The sequence below is a fragment of the Triticum urartu genome, chromosome 2, assembly GCF_003073215.2.
Source record: "Triticum urartu cultivar G1812 chromosome 2, Tu2.1, whole genome shotgun sequence".
Classification (NCBI taxonomy): Eukaryota; Viridiplantae; Streptophyta; class Magnoliopsida; order Poales; family Poaceae; genus Triticum; species Triticum urartu.
In genome coordinates this window covers 34,874,883-34,889,480 of record NC_053023.1, presented here as the reverse complement: position 1 = coordinate 34,889,480, position 14,598 = coordinate 34,874,883, and positions in this window count along the sequence as shown.

Sequence of the window (14,598 nt, the reverse complement as noted above, 5' to 3'; positions counted from 1 at the left end):
TATTGGTTATTGACCCGAGACGTGTCTCGGTCATGTCTACATTGTTCTTGAACCGTAGGGTCCGCACGCTTAACGTTACGATGACAGTTATTATGAGTTTATGCATTTTGATGTACCGAAGGTTGTTCGGAGTCCCGGATGTGATCACGGACATGACGAGGAGTCTCGAAATGGTCGAGACGTAAAGATTGATATATTGGAAGCCTATGTTTGGATATCGGAAGTGTTCCGGGTGAAATCAGGATTTTACCGGAGTACCGGGAGGTTACCGGAACCCCCCGGGAATCATATGGGCCTTAGTGGGCCTTAGTGGAAAGGTGAAAGGGCTGCCCATAAGGGCTGCGCGCCTCCCCCCCTCCCCTAGTCCTATTAGGACTAGGAGAGGTGGCCGGCCACCCCTCTCCCTCTTTCCCCCTTGGGAATCCTAGTTGGAATAGGATTGGGGGGGGGGAGTCCTACTCCCGGTAGGAGTAGGACTCCTCCTGCGCCCTCCTCCTGGCCGGCGCACCTCTCCCCCTTGTCTCCTTTATATACGGAGGCAGGGGGCACCTCTAGACACACAAGTTGATCATTGAGATCGTTCCTTAGCCGTGTGCGGTGCCCCTTGCCACCATATTCCACCTCGATCATATCGTTGTAGTGCTTAGGTGAAGCCCTGCGTCGGTAGAACATCAAGATCGTCACCACGCCGTCATGCTGACGGAACTCCTCCCCGAAGCTTTGCTGGATCGGAGCCCGGGGGTCGTCATCGAGCTGTACATGTGCTAAGAACTCGGAGGTGCCGGAGTAACGGTGCTTGGATCGGTCGGATCGGGAAGAAGACGTACGACTACTTCCTCTACGTTGTGTCAACGCTTCCGTTGCGATCTACAAGGGTATGTAGATCAGACTCTCCCCCTCGTTGCTATGCATCACCATGATCTTGCGTGTGCATAGGAATTTTTTTGAAATTACTACGTTCCCCAACAGTGGCATCCGAGCCTAGGTTTTATAGTTTGATGTTATTTGCACGAGTAGAACACAAATAAGTTGTGGGCGATACAAGTCATACTGCCTACCAGCATGTCATACTTTGGTTCGGCGGTATTGTTGGACGAGACGACCCGGACCAACCTTACGCGTACGCTTACGCGAGACCGGTTCCCCTGACGTGCTTTGCACACAGGTGGCTTGCGGGTGACTGTCTCTCCAACTTTAGTTGAACCGAGTGTGGCTACACCCGGTCCTTGCGAAGGTTAAAACGGAGTCTATTTGATGAACTATCGGTGTGGTTTTGATGCGTAGGTGAGATTGGTTCTTGCTTAAGCCCGTAGCAGCCACGTAAAACTTGCAACAACAAAGTAGAGGACGTCTAACTTGTTTTTGCAGGGCATGTTGTGATGTGATATGGTCAAGACATGATGCTAAATTTTATTGTATGAGATGATCATGTTTTGTAACCGAGTTATCGGCAACTGGAAGGAGCCATATGGTTGTCGCTTTATTGTATGCAATGCAATCGCGATGTAATGCTTTACTTTATCACTAAGCGGTAGCGATAGTCGTGGAAGCATAAGATTGGCGAAACGACAACGATGCTTCGATGGAGATCAAGGTGTCGCGCCGGTGACGATGGTGATCACGACGGTGCTTCGGAGATGGAGATCACAAGCACAAGATGATGATGGCCATATCATATCACTTATATTGATTGCATGTGATGTTTATCTTTTATGCATCTTATCTTGCTTTGATTGATGGTAGCATTATAAGATGATCTCTCACTAAATTATCAAGAAGTGTTCTCCCTGAGTATGCACCGTTGCCAAAGTTCGTCGTGCCCAGACACCACGTGATGATCGGGTGTGATAAGCTCTACGTCCATCTACAACGGGTGCAAGCCAGTTTTGCACAAGCAGAATACTCAGGTTAAACTTGACGAGCCTAGCATATGCAGATATGGCCTCGGAACACGGAGACCGAAAGGTCGAGCGTGAATCATATAGTAGATATGATCAACATAAACGATGTTCACCATTGAAAACTACTCCATCTCACGTGATGATCGGTTATGGTTTAGTTGATTTGGATCACGTAATCACTTAGAAGATTAGAGGGATGTCTATCTAAGTGGGAGTGCTTTAGTAATATGATTAATTGAACTTAAATTCATCATGAACTTAGTCCCTGATAGTATCTTGCTTGTTTATGTTGATTGTAGATAGATGGCTCGTGCTGTTGTTCCGTTGAATTTTAATGCGTTCCTTGAGAAAGCAAAGTTGAAAGATGATGGTAGCAATTACACGGACTGGGTCCGTAACTTGAGGATTATCCTCATTGCTGCTCATAAGAATTACGTCCTGGAAGCACCGCTGGGTGCCAGGACTGCTGCTGGAGCAACACCAGATGTTATGAACGTCTGGCAGAGCAAAGCTGATGACTACTCGATAGTTCAGTGTGCCATGCTTTACGGCTTAGAATCGGGACTTCAACGACGTTTTGAACGTCATGGAGCATATGCGATGTTCCGGGAGTTGAGGTTAATATTTCAAGCAAATGCCCGGATTGAGAGATATGAAGTCTCCAATAAATTCTATAGCTGCAAGATGGAGGAGAACAGTTCTGTCAGTGAGCATATACTCAAAATGTCTGGGTATAATAATCACTTGATTCAATTGGGAGTTAATCTTCCGGATGATTGCGTCATTGACAGAATTCTCCAATCACTGCCACCAAGCTACAAGAGCTTCGTGATGAACTATAATATGCAAGGGATGAACAAGACTATTCCCGAGCTCTTCGCAATGCTGAAAGCTGCGGAGGTAGAAATCAAGAAGGAGCATCAAGTGTTGATGGTTAACAAGACCACTAGTTTCAAGAAAAAGGGCAAAGGGAAGAAGAAGGGGAACTTCAAGAAGAACGGCAAGCAAGTTGCTGCTCAGGAGAAGAAACCCAAGTCTGGACCTAAGCCTGAAACTGAGTGCTTCTACTGCAAGCAGACTGGTCACTGGAAGCGGAACTGTCCCAAGTATTTGGCGGATAAGAAGGATGGCAAGGTGAACAAAGGTATATGTGATATACATGTTATTGATGTGTACCTTACAAGAGCTCGCAGTAGCACCTGGGTATTTGATACTGGTTCTATTGCTAATATTTGCAACTCGAAACAGGGACTACGGAATAAGTGGGCACCGGCAAAGGACAAGGTGACGATGCGCGTGGGAAACGGTTCCAAAGTCGATGTGATCGCGGTCGGCACGCTACCTCTACATCTACCTTCGGGATTAATATTAGACCTAAATAATTGTTATTTGGTGCCAGCGTTGAGCATGAACATTATATCTGGATCTTGTTTAATGCGAGACGGTTATTCATTTAAATCAGAGAATAATGGTTGTTCTATTTATATGAGTAATATCTTTTACGGTCATGCACCCTTGAAGAGTGGTCTATTTTTATTAAATCTCGATAGTAGTAATACACATATTCATAATGTTGAAGCCAAAAGATGCAGAGTTGATAATGAAAGTGCAACTTATTTGTGGCACTGTCGTTTAGGTCATATCGGTGTAAAGCGCATGAAGAAACTCCATACTGATGGACTTTTGGAACCACTTGATTATGAATCACTTGGTACTTGCGAACCGTGCCTCATGGGCAAGATGACTAAAACACCGTTCTCCGGTACTATGGAGAGAGCAACAGATTTGTTGGAAATCATACATACCGATGTATGTGGTCCGGTGAATATTGAGGCTCGTGGCGGATATCGTTATTTTCTCACCTTCACAGATGATTTCAGCAGATATGGATATATCTACTTAATGAAACATAAGTCTGAAACATTTGAAAAGTTCAAAGAATTTCAGAGTGAAGTTGAAAATCATCGTAACAAGAAAATAAAGTTTCTACGATCTGATCGTGGAGGAGAATATTTGAGTTACGAGTTTGGTGTACATTTGAAAAACTGTGGAATAGTTTCGCAACTCACGCCACCCGGAACACCACAGCGTAATGGTGTGTCCGAACGTCGTAATCGTACTTTACTAGATATGGTGCGATCTATGATGTCTCTTACTGATTTACCGCTATCGTTTTGGGGACACGCTCTAGAGACGGCCGCAATCACGTTAAATAGGGCACCATCAAAATCCGTTGAGACGACGCCTTATGAACTGTGGTTTGGCAAGAAACCAAAGTTGTTGTTCCTGAAAGTTTGGGGCTGCGATGCTTATGTGAAAAAGCTTCAACCTGATAAGCTCGAACCCAAATCGGAGAAATGTGTCTTCATAGGATATCCAAAGGAAACTATTGGATACACCTTCTATCACAGATCTGAAGGCAAAACTTTTGTTGCTAAGTTCGGAAACTTTCTAGAGAAGGAGTTTCTCTCGAAAGAAGTGAGTGGGAGGAAAGTAGAACTTGACGAGGTAACTGTACCTGCTCCCTTATTGGAAAGTAGTGCATCACAGAAAACTGTTTCTGTGACACCTACACCAGTTAGTGAGGAAGCTAATGATGATGATCATGAAACTTCAGAACAAGATACTACTGAACCTCGTAGATCAACCAGAGTGAGATCCACGCCAGAGTGGTACGGTAATCCTGTTCTAGAAGTCATGCTACTAGATCATGATGAACCTACGAACTATGAAGAAGCGATGGTGAGCCCAGATTCCGCAAAATGGCTTGAAGCCATGAAATCTGAGATGGGATCCATGTATGAGAACAAAGTATGGACTTTGGTTGACTTGCCCAATGATCGGCAAGCAATTGAGAATAAATGGATCTTCAAGAAGAAGACTGACGCTGACGGTAATATTACCGTCTACAAAGCTCGACTTGTCGCAAAAGGTTTTCGGCAAGTTCAAGGGATTGACTACGATGAGACCTTCTCACCCGTAGCGATGCTTAAGTCTGTCCGAATCATGTTAGCAATTGCCACATTTTATGATTATGAAATTTGGCAGATGGATGTCAAAACTGCATTCCTGAATGGATTTCTGGAAGAAGAGTTGTATATGATGCAACCAGAAGGTTTTGTCGATCCAAAGGGAGCTAACAAAGTGTGCAAGCTCCAGCGATCCATTTATGGACTGGTGCAAGCCTCTCGGAGTTGGAATAAACGCTTTGATAGTGTGATCAAAGCATTTGGTTTTCTACAGACTTTTGGAGAAGCCTGTATTTACAAGAAAGTGAGTGGGAGCTCTGTAGCATTTCTGATATTATATGTAGATGACATATTACTAACTGGAAATGATATAGAATTTCTGGATAGCATAAAGGGATACTTGAATAAGAGTTTTTCAATGAAAGACCTCGGTGAAGCTGCTTACATATTAGGCATTAAGATCTATAGAGATAGATCAAGACGCTTAATTGGACTTTCACAAAGCACATACCTTGACAAAGTTTTGAAGAAGTTCAAAATGGATCAAGCAAAGAAAGGGTTCTTGCCTGTGTTACAAGGTGTGAAGTTGAGTAAGACTCAATGCCCGACCACTGCAGAAGATAGAGAGAATATGAAAGATGTTCCCTATGCTTCAGCCATAGGCTGTATCATGTATACAATGCTGTGTACCAGACCTGATGTGTGCCTTGCTATAAGTCTAGCAGGGAGGTACCAAAGTAATCTAGGAGTGGATCACTGGACAGCGGTCAAGAACATCCTGAAATACCTGAAAAGGACTAAGGATATGTTTCTCATATATGGAGGTGACAAAGAGCTCATCGTAAAAGGTTACGTTGATGCAAGCTTCACCGTAAGGCGGTTGACGCTCTTCTTTTGTCGCAAGAAAGCTAATATTTGGAAAAAATCACGGCGAAGGTTTCAGGCCAATCGGAGTTACGGATCTCCATATATATACGAAATGGTGATAGAGCCAGGACAGAACGACGAACCAGAGAGAAACAGAGAGATAGATCCAATCTCGGAGGGGCTCTCGCCCCTCCCATGCCATGGAGGCCAAGGACCAGATGGGAAACACTTCTCCCATCTAGGGAGGAGGTCAAGGAAGAAGAGGAAGAAGGGGGCCCCTCTCCCCCTCTCCTCCGGTGGCGCCGGAACACCGCCGTGGCCATCATCATCACAACCGCGATCTTCACCAACACCTCCGCCATCTTCACCAACATCTCCATCACCTTCCCCCCTCTATCTACAGCGGTCCACTCTCCCGCAACCCGCTGTACCCTCTACTTGAACATGGTGCTTTATGCTTCATATTATTATCCAATGATGTGTTGCCATCCTATGATGTCTGAGTAGATTTTCGTTGTCCTATCGGTGGTTGATGAATTGCTATGATTGATTTAATTTGCTTGTGGTTATGTTGCTGTCCTTTGGTGCCCATCATATGATTGCGCGCGTGGATCACACCCTAGGGTTAGTTGTATGTTGATAGGACTATGTATTGGAGGGCAAGAGTGACAGAAGCTTCAACCTAGCATAGAAATTGATGCATACGGCATTGAAGGGGGGCCAATATATCTTAATGCTATGGTTGGGTTTTACCTTAATGAACATTAGTAGTTGCGGATGCTTGCTAATAGTTCCAATCATAAGTGCATAGAATTCAAAGTAAGGGATGACATGCTAGCAATGGCATCTCCCACATAATACTTGCTATCGGTCTAGTAAAGTAGTCAATTGCTTAGGGGCAATTTCACAACTCCTACCACCACTTTTCCACACTCGCTATATTTACTTTATTGTTTCTTAATCTAAACAATCCCTACTTTTTATTTACGAACTCTTTATTATCTTGCAAACCTATCCAACAACACCTACAAAGTACTTCTAGTGTCATACTTGTTCTAGGTAAAGCGAACGTCAAGCGTGCGTAGAGTTGTATCGGTGGGCGATAGAACTTGAGGGAATATTTGTTCAGCCTTTAGCTCCTCGTTGGGTTCGACACTCTTACTTATCGAAAACTGTTGCGATCCCCTATACTTGTGGGTTATCAAGACCTTTTTCTGGCGCCGTTGCCGGGGAGCAATAGCGTGGGGTGAATATTCTCGTGTGTGCTTGTTTGCTTTATCATTAAGTAATTTTTATTTTCTATTCTTAGTTGTTTTCTATCTTTAGTTATGGGTAGGAAACGCAAAATACCAAAAAAATTAGTTGTACCTACTGAACCAATGGTTGAAGAACCAATCAAAATCTATCACACTGCTGAAGCTTATTACTTGGATCATCTTTGATCCCTTTGTGCTCGTGTCCAAACCCCAACTAGCTTAGTTGAGGGCAAATCTTTAGATGAGCATGCTTGTTATGTGCGACACCGTATATCTGAAAAAGGGAAATAATTATGGAGTCAAATTCAAAGTTTGCTATGCTATGCTTGGAATTTATGTGAATTATATGATTTTACTTGTTGTTTTGAAAACCCTAAGAAACACCTTCCCTACCAATGTGAGTTTATTGATAATGGAATCTTATCTTCTTATGCTAATGGTGTTTATAGTTACTATGAGTTCAACAAATTGAAGAATTTGTTGCTTTTGGTGCTTATGAAATTGCTTCTTTGATTGAAAAGTATGATGCTACTTTTCACAAATCTGAAAATTTTGCTATACTTAAATATTGCTATGATAATTATGCTTCTAATACCTATGTTAAACAATATATTGAGGAATACTCCGCTGTCCAAGAAGAGACTAATATTTTGCAGGAGTCTATGGAAGAAGAAATTGATGAAACTGTGAGCTCATTGGATGAAAAGATGAGGAGGAGAGCGAAGAACAAAAGGAGGAAGAGCGATTGATCACCTGTGCCCACCTTCTAATGAGAGTAACTCTTCAACTCATACATTGTTTAATTCCCCTTCATGCTTACCGAAGGATGAATATTATGATAATTGTTATGATCCCGTCGATTCTTTTGAAATATCCCTTTTTGATGATGCTTGCTATGCTTGTGGCCAAGATGCCAATATGAATTATGCTTATGGAGATGAACTTGCTATAGTTCTTATGTTAAACATGAAATTGTTGCTATTGCACCCACGCATGATAGTCCTATTATCTTTTTGAATTCTCCCGACTACACTATATCGGAGAAGTTTGCACTTATTAAGGATTATATTGATGGGTTGCCTTTTACCATTGCACATGATGATTTCGATAAATATAATATGCATGTGCTTGCTGCTCCTATACTTATTATGGATATTCTATAATTTTTTATTGTTCCATGACAATATTATTCAACTTTCATATACTTTTTGGCAACTTTTTATATTATTTTTGGGACTAACATATTGATCCAGTGCCCAGTGCCAGTTCCTGTCTGTTGCATGTTTTTGGTTTCGCAGAATATCCATATCAAACGGAGTCCAAACGGGATAAAAATGGACGGAGCTTATTTTTGGAAAATATGGAAAATTCGGAAGGAAAATCAACGCGAACCAGTGCCCGAGGTGGTCACGAGGCAGGGGGCGCCCCCTAGGGCGCGCCCCTACCCTCGTGAGCCCACCGTAAGGCGGTTGACGCTCTTCTTTTGCCGCAAGAAAGCTAATATTCGGAAAAAAATCACGGCGAAGGTTTCAGGCCAATCGGAGTTACGGATCTCCATATATATACGAAATGGTGAAACAGAGCCAGAACAGAACGCAGAAACAGAGAGAAACAGAGAGACATGATCCAATCTCGGAGGGGCTCTCGCCCCTCCCATGCCATGGAGGCCAAGGACCAGAGGGGAAACCCTTCTCCCATCTAGGGAGGAGGTCAAGGAAGAAGAAGACGAAGGGGCCCCCTCTCCCCTTCTCTTCCGGTGGCGCCGGAACGCTGCCGTGGCCATCATCATCATCACCGCGATCTACACCAACACCTCCGCCATCTTCACCAACATCTCCATCACCTTCCCCCCTCTATCTACAGCGGTCCACTCTCCCGCAACCCGCTGTACCCTCTACTTGAACATGGTGCTTTATGCTTCATATTATTATCCAATGATGTGTTGCCATCCTATGATGTCTGAGTAGATTTTCGTTGTCCTATCGGTGGTTGATGAATTGCTATGATTGATTTAATTTGCTTGTGGTTATGTTGCTGTCCTTTGGTGCCCATCATATGAGCGCCGCGTGGATCACACCATAGGGTTAGTTGTATGTTGATAGGACTATGTATTGGAGGGCAAGAGTGACAGAAGCTTCAACCTAGCATAGAAATTGATGCATACGGGATTGAAGGGGGACCAATATATCTTAATGCTATGGTTGGGTTTTACCTTAATGAACATTAGTAGTTGCGGATGCTTGCTAATAGTTCCAATCATAAGTGCATAGAATTCCAAGTAAGGGATGACATGCTAGCAGTGGCCTCTCCCACATAATACTTGCTATCGGTCTAGTAATGTAGTCAATTGCTTAGGGACAATTTCGCAACTCCTACCACCACTTTTCCACACTCGCTATATTTACTTTATTGTTTCTTTATCTAAACAGCCCCTACTTTTATTTACGTAATCTTTATTATCTTGCAAACCTATCCAACAACACCTACAAAGTACTTCTAGTTTCATACTTGTTCTAGGTAAAGCGAACGTCAAGCGTGCGTAGAGTTGTATCGTGGTCGATAGAACTTGAGGGAATATTTGTTCTACCTTTAGCTCCTCGTTGGGTTCGACACTCTTACTTATCGAAAACTGTTGCGATCCCCTATACTTGTGGGTTATCAGCCACCTCCCTCACAGAGTCCCTAGAGGTATGTATACGTCTCCAACGTATCTATAATTTTTGATTGCTCCATGCTATATTATCTACTGTTTTGGACTATATTGGGCTTTATTTTCCACTTTTATATTATTTTTGGGACTAACCTATTAACCGGAGGCCCAGCCCAGAATTGCTGTTTTTTTGCCTATTTCAGTATTTTGGAGAAACAAAATATTAAACGGAGTCCAAACGGAATAAAACCTTCGGGAACGTGATTTTCTCACCGAACGTGATCCAGGAGACTTGGACCCTACGCCAAGGCATCAGAGAGGCGGTCACGAGGGTGGGGGGCGCGCCCCCCTAGGGCACACCCCCTACCTCGTGGGCCCCTCGGAGCTCCACCGACGTACTCCTTCCTCCTATATATACCTACGTACCCCCAAACGATCAAAACAGGAGCCAAAAACCTAATTCCACCGCCGCAACTTTCTGTATCCACGAGATCCCATCTTGGGGCCTGTTCCGGAGCTCCGCCGGAGAGGGCCGTCATCACGGAGGGCTTCTACATCACCATAGCCTCTCCGATGAAGTGTGAGTAGTTTACCTCAGACCTTCGGGTCCATAGTTAGTAGCTAGATGGCTTCTTCTCTCTTTTTGGATCTCAATACAAAATTCTCCCCCTCTCTTGTGGAGATCTATTCGATGTAATCTTCTTTTTGCGGTGTGTTTGTTGAGACCGATGAATTGTGGGTTTATGATCAAGTCTATCTATGAATAATATTTGAATCTTCTCTGAATTCTTTTATGTATGATTGGTTATCTTTGCAAGTCTCTTCGAATTATCCGTTTGGTTTGGCCAACTATATTGGTAGTTCTTGCCATGGGAGAAGTGCTTAGCTTTGGGTTCGATCTTGCGGTGTCCTTTCCCAATGACAGAAGGGGCAGCAAGGCACGTATTGCACCGTTTCCATCGAGGATAACAAGATGGGGTTTATTTCATATTGCATGAATTTATCTCTCTACATCATGTCATCTTGCTTAAGGCGTTACTCTATTTTTAACTTAATACTCTAGATGCATGCTGGATAGCGGTCGATGAGTGGAGTAATAGTAGTAGATGCAGAATCGTTTCGGTCTACTTGTCATGGACGTGATGCCTATATACATGATCATGCCTAGATATTCTCATAACTATGCTCAATTCTGTCAATTGCTCAACTATAATTTGTTCACCCACCGTAGAATACTTATGCTTTTGAGAGAAGCCACTAGTGAAACCTATGGCCCCCGAGTCTATTCTCATCATATCAATCTCTATCACTTTAATCTTGTTTTGCTTTTTTACTTTGCCTTTACTTTTTTACTTTGCATCTCTATACCAAAAATATTATATCTATCAGATCTCACTCTCGTAAGTGACCGTGAAGGGATTGACAACCCCTAATCGTGTTGGTTGCGAGTAGCTATCGTTTTGTGCAGGTACGAGGGACTTGAGCGTGGCCTCCTACTGGATTGATACCTTGGTTCTCAAAAACTGAGGGAAATACTTACGCTACTCTGTTGCATCATCCCTTCCTCTTCGGGGAAAACCAACGCAAGCTCAAGACATAGCAAGGGTCTATTATGTATGCCATGTTGTGTACCAGACCTGATGTTAACCTTGCCGTAAGTTTGGTAGGAAAGTACCAAAGTAATCCCGACATGGAACACTGGACAGCGGTCAAGAATATCCTGAAGTACCTGAAAAGGACGAAGGACATGTTTCTCGTTTATGGAGGTGACGAAGAGCTCGTCGTAAAGGGTTACGTCAATGCTAGCTTCGACACAGATCTGGATGACTCCAAGTCACAAACCGGATATGTGTATATTTTGAATGGTGGGGCAGTCAACTGGTGCAGTTGCAAGCAAAGCATCGTGGCGGGATCTACATGTGAAGCGGAATAAATGGAAGCCTCGAAGGCATCACATGAAGCAATCTGGATGAAGGAGTTCATTACCGACCTAGGAGTTATTCCCAATGCGTCGGGCCCGATGACTCTCTTCTGTGACAACACTGGAGCTATTGCCCTTGCCAAGGAACCCAGGTTTCACAAGAAGACTAGGCATATCAAGCGTCGCTTCAACTCCATTCGTGAAAATGTTCAAAATGGAGACATAGATATTTGTAAAGTGCATACGGACCTGAATGTCACAGATCCGTTGACTAAACCTCTTCCACGAGCAAAACATGATCAACACCGGTACTCTATGGGTGTTCGATTCATCACAATGTAACTAGATTATTGACTCTAGTGCAAGTGGGATACTGTTGGAAATATGCCCTGAAGGCAATAATAAAATGGTTATTATTATATTTCCTTGTTCATGATAATTGTCTATTGTTCATGCTATAATTGTGTTATCCGGAAATCGTAATACATGTGTGAATACATAGACCACAACATGTCCCTAGTGAGCCTCTAGTTGACTAGCTCATTGATCAATAGATGGTTATGGTTTTTTGACCATGGACATTGGATGTCGTTGATAACGGGATCACATCATTAGGAGAATGATGTGATGGACAAGACCCAATGCTAAGCATAGCACAAGATCGTATAGTTCGTTTGCTGAAGCTTTTCTAATGTCAAGTATCATTTCCTTAGACCATGAGATTGTGCAACTCCCAGATACCGTACGAATGCTTTGGGTGTGCCAAACGTCAAAACGTAACTGGGTGGCTATAAAGCCACATTACGGGTATCTCCGAAAGTGTCTGTTGAGTTGGCACGAATCGAGACTAGGATTTGTCACTCCGTGTGACGGAGAGGTATCTCTGGGCCCACTCGGTAAGACATCATCATAATGAGCTCAATGTGACCAAGGAGTTGATCACGGGATGATGTGTTACGGAACGAGTAAAGAGACTTGCCAGTAACGATATTGAACAAGGTATAGGGATACCGACGATCGAATCTCGGGCAAGTGTCATACCGGTAGACAAAGGGAATTGTGTACGGGATTGATTGAATCCCCGACATCGTGGTTCATCCGATGAGATCATCATGGAACATGTGGGAACCAACATGGGTATCCAGATCCCGCTGTTGGTTATTGGCCGGAGAGATGTCTCGGTCATGTCTGCATGATTCCCGAACCCGTAGGGTCTACACACTTAAGGTTCGGTGACGCTAGAGTTGTTATGGGAAATAGTATGCAGTTACCAAATGTTGTTCGTAGTCCTGGATGAGATCCCGGACGTCACGAGAAGTTACGGAATGGTCCGGAGGTGAAGATTTATATATGGGAAGTCATCATATAGTCACCGGAAGTGTTCGGGGGTTTATCGGTATTGTACCGGGACCACCGAAGGGGTTCCGAGGGTCCACTAGGAGGGTCCACCTGCCCAGGAGGGCCCTATGGGTTGTATGTGGAAGGAAACCAGCCCCTAAGTGGGCTATGCGCCATTCCCCCCTAGGGCCCATGCGCCTAGGGTTGGGGAGGACCCTAAAGGGGGCGCCCCCCTTGGCTTGGGGGGCAAGCCCCCTCCCCTTGGCCGCCGCCCCCCTCTAGATCTCATCTAGAGGGGCCGGCCCCCTTCCCCTTCGCCCTATAAATAGAGGGGTGGAGGGAGGGCAGCAGCACCACATCCAAGGCGCAGCCCTCCCTCTCCCAACACCTCCTCCTCCTCCTCCGTTGAGCTTGGTGAAGCCCTGCCGGAGAACTGCGAGCTCGACCACCACGCCGTCGTGCTGCCGGAGTTCTTCCCCAACTTATGCTTCCCTCTTGCTGGATCAAGAAGGAGGAGACGTCCCCGGGCTGTACGTGTGTTGAACGCGGAGGCGCCATTGTTCGGCGCTTAGATAGGAATCAACCGCGATCTGAATCACTGCGAGTACGACTCCTTCATCCGCGTTCTTGTAACGCTTCCGTTTTGCGATCTTCAAGGGTATGAAGATACACTCCCTTCTCTCTCGTTGCTAGTCTCTCCATAGGTTGATCTTGATGATGCGTAGAATTTTTTTAATTTCTGCAACGATCCCCAACAAAATAACAGTAGGAAAACATGACGCAAAATAGACGTATCAGAAGCCCGCGCGGCATACAGCTGGGCCACGGGCTCCAGGTGGGGGAGGCTCAGCCTTCGGCGTTGCCTCCATCGCGGCGCTCCCTGATGGTCCTCTGCTCCGTCTCACGCTCCTTTGCCGCTAGTCCGTGTTGCGCCTCCTTGACTGACGTTTTTTCGGCCGTCAGCTCGGCGCGGCGGCACTGGTGAGTCTCCCTTGCTCAGAGCATCAGGATGGGGTGACAGCCCCCCATCCTGCTCCTAGTGGTGTGTGTGGTGTGGCCTGGAGCCTGGGTGGCCGCGGCTTGGCATCGGCGTGCTGGTGCTTGGGTGCCAGATCTGGCCCGCTGGCTTCTATTGTTGGAGAGGAAGGTGTGGCTCTGACATGGCGATGGCGTCACCATCACGTTGCAGGTGTTTGAGCCAGCGGGTTTGCAAGTCGAAGACGCTATTATCGGATTTCGAGGGGTGCGGAGTTTGGGTTGCTCCGGGCGAAAGCCTGATGACGTTGCATTTGTGGACATTGCTTACCCCCTTGGAGGTCGTCGTGGAGCTCTCCTCTCTCCTCAATCTTGGATCTCATCTTCAGGTGAAGACCTTGGCCCTGCTGTGCAGGGTTGGACGACAGCGTCGATCACGCCGCTTCCCCTCCTGTGGGTGTCATCTTGAAGATGGTGATTCCTAGCGTGCTTTCCTAGGGCAGGACATACACAATATCATGATTGGCGGCGGTTCATTCACGATGTGGAGGGTCAGGGTGATGACCTGTTTGACTACGATATTGGTGGTGCGCATTGTAGAGTCGCGGTAGGGCTTCGATAGTCGACTCTTCCCGGCGTGTCCGACTAGTTCCTCTTGGTCTCGTTGTGGCGTGGCGGAGTCGGAGCTACCTCAGAAGAGCCTAGGCGGCAACGATGACGG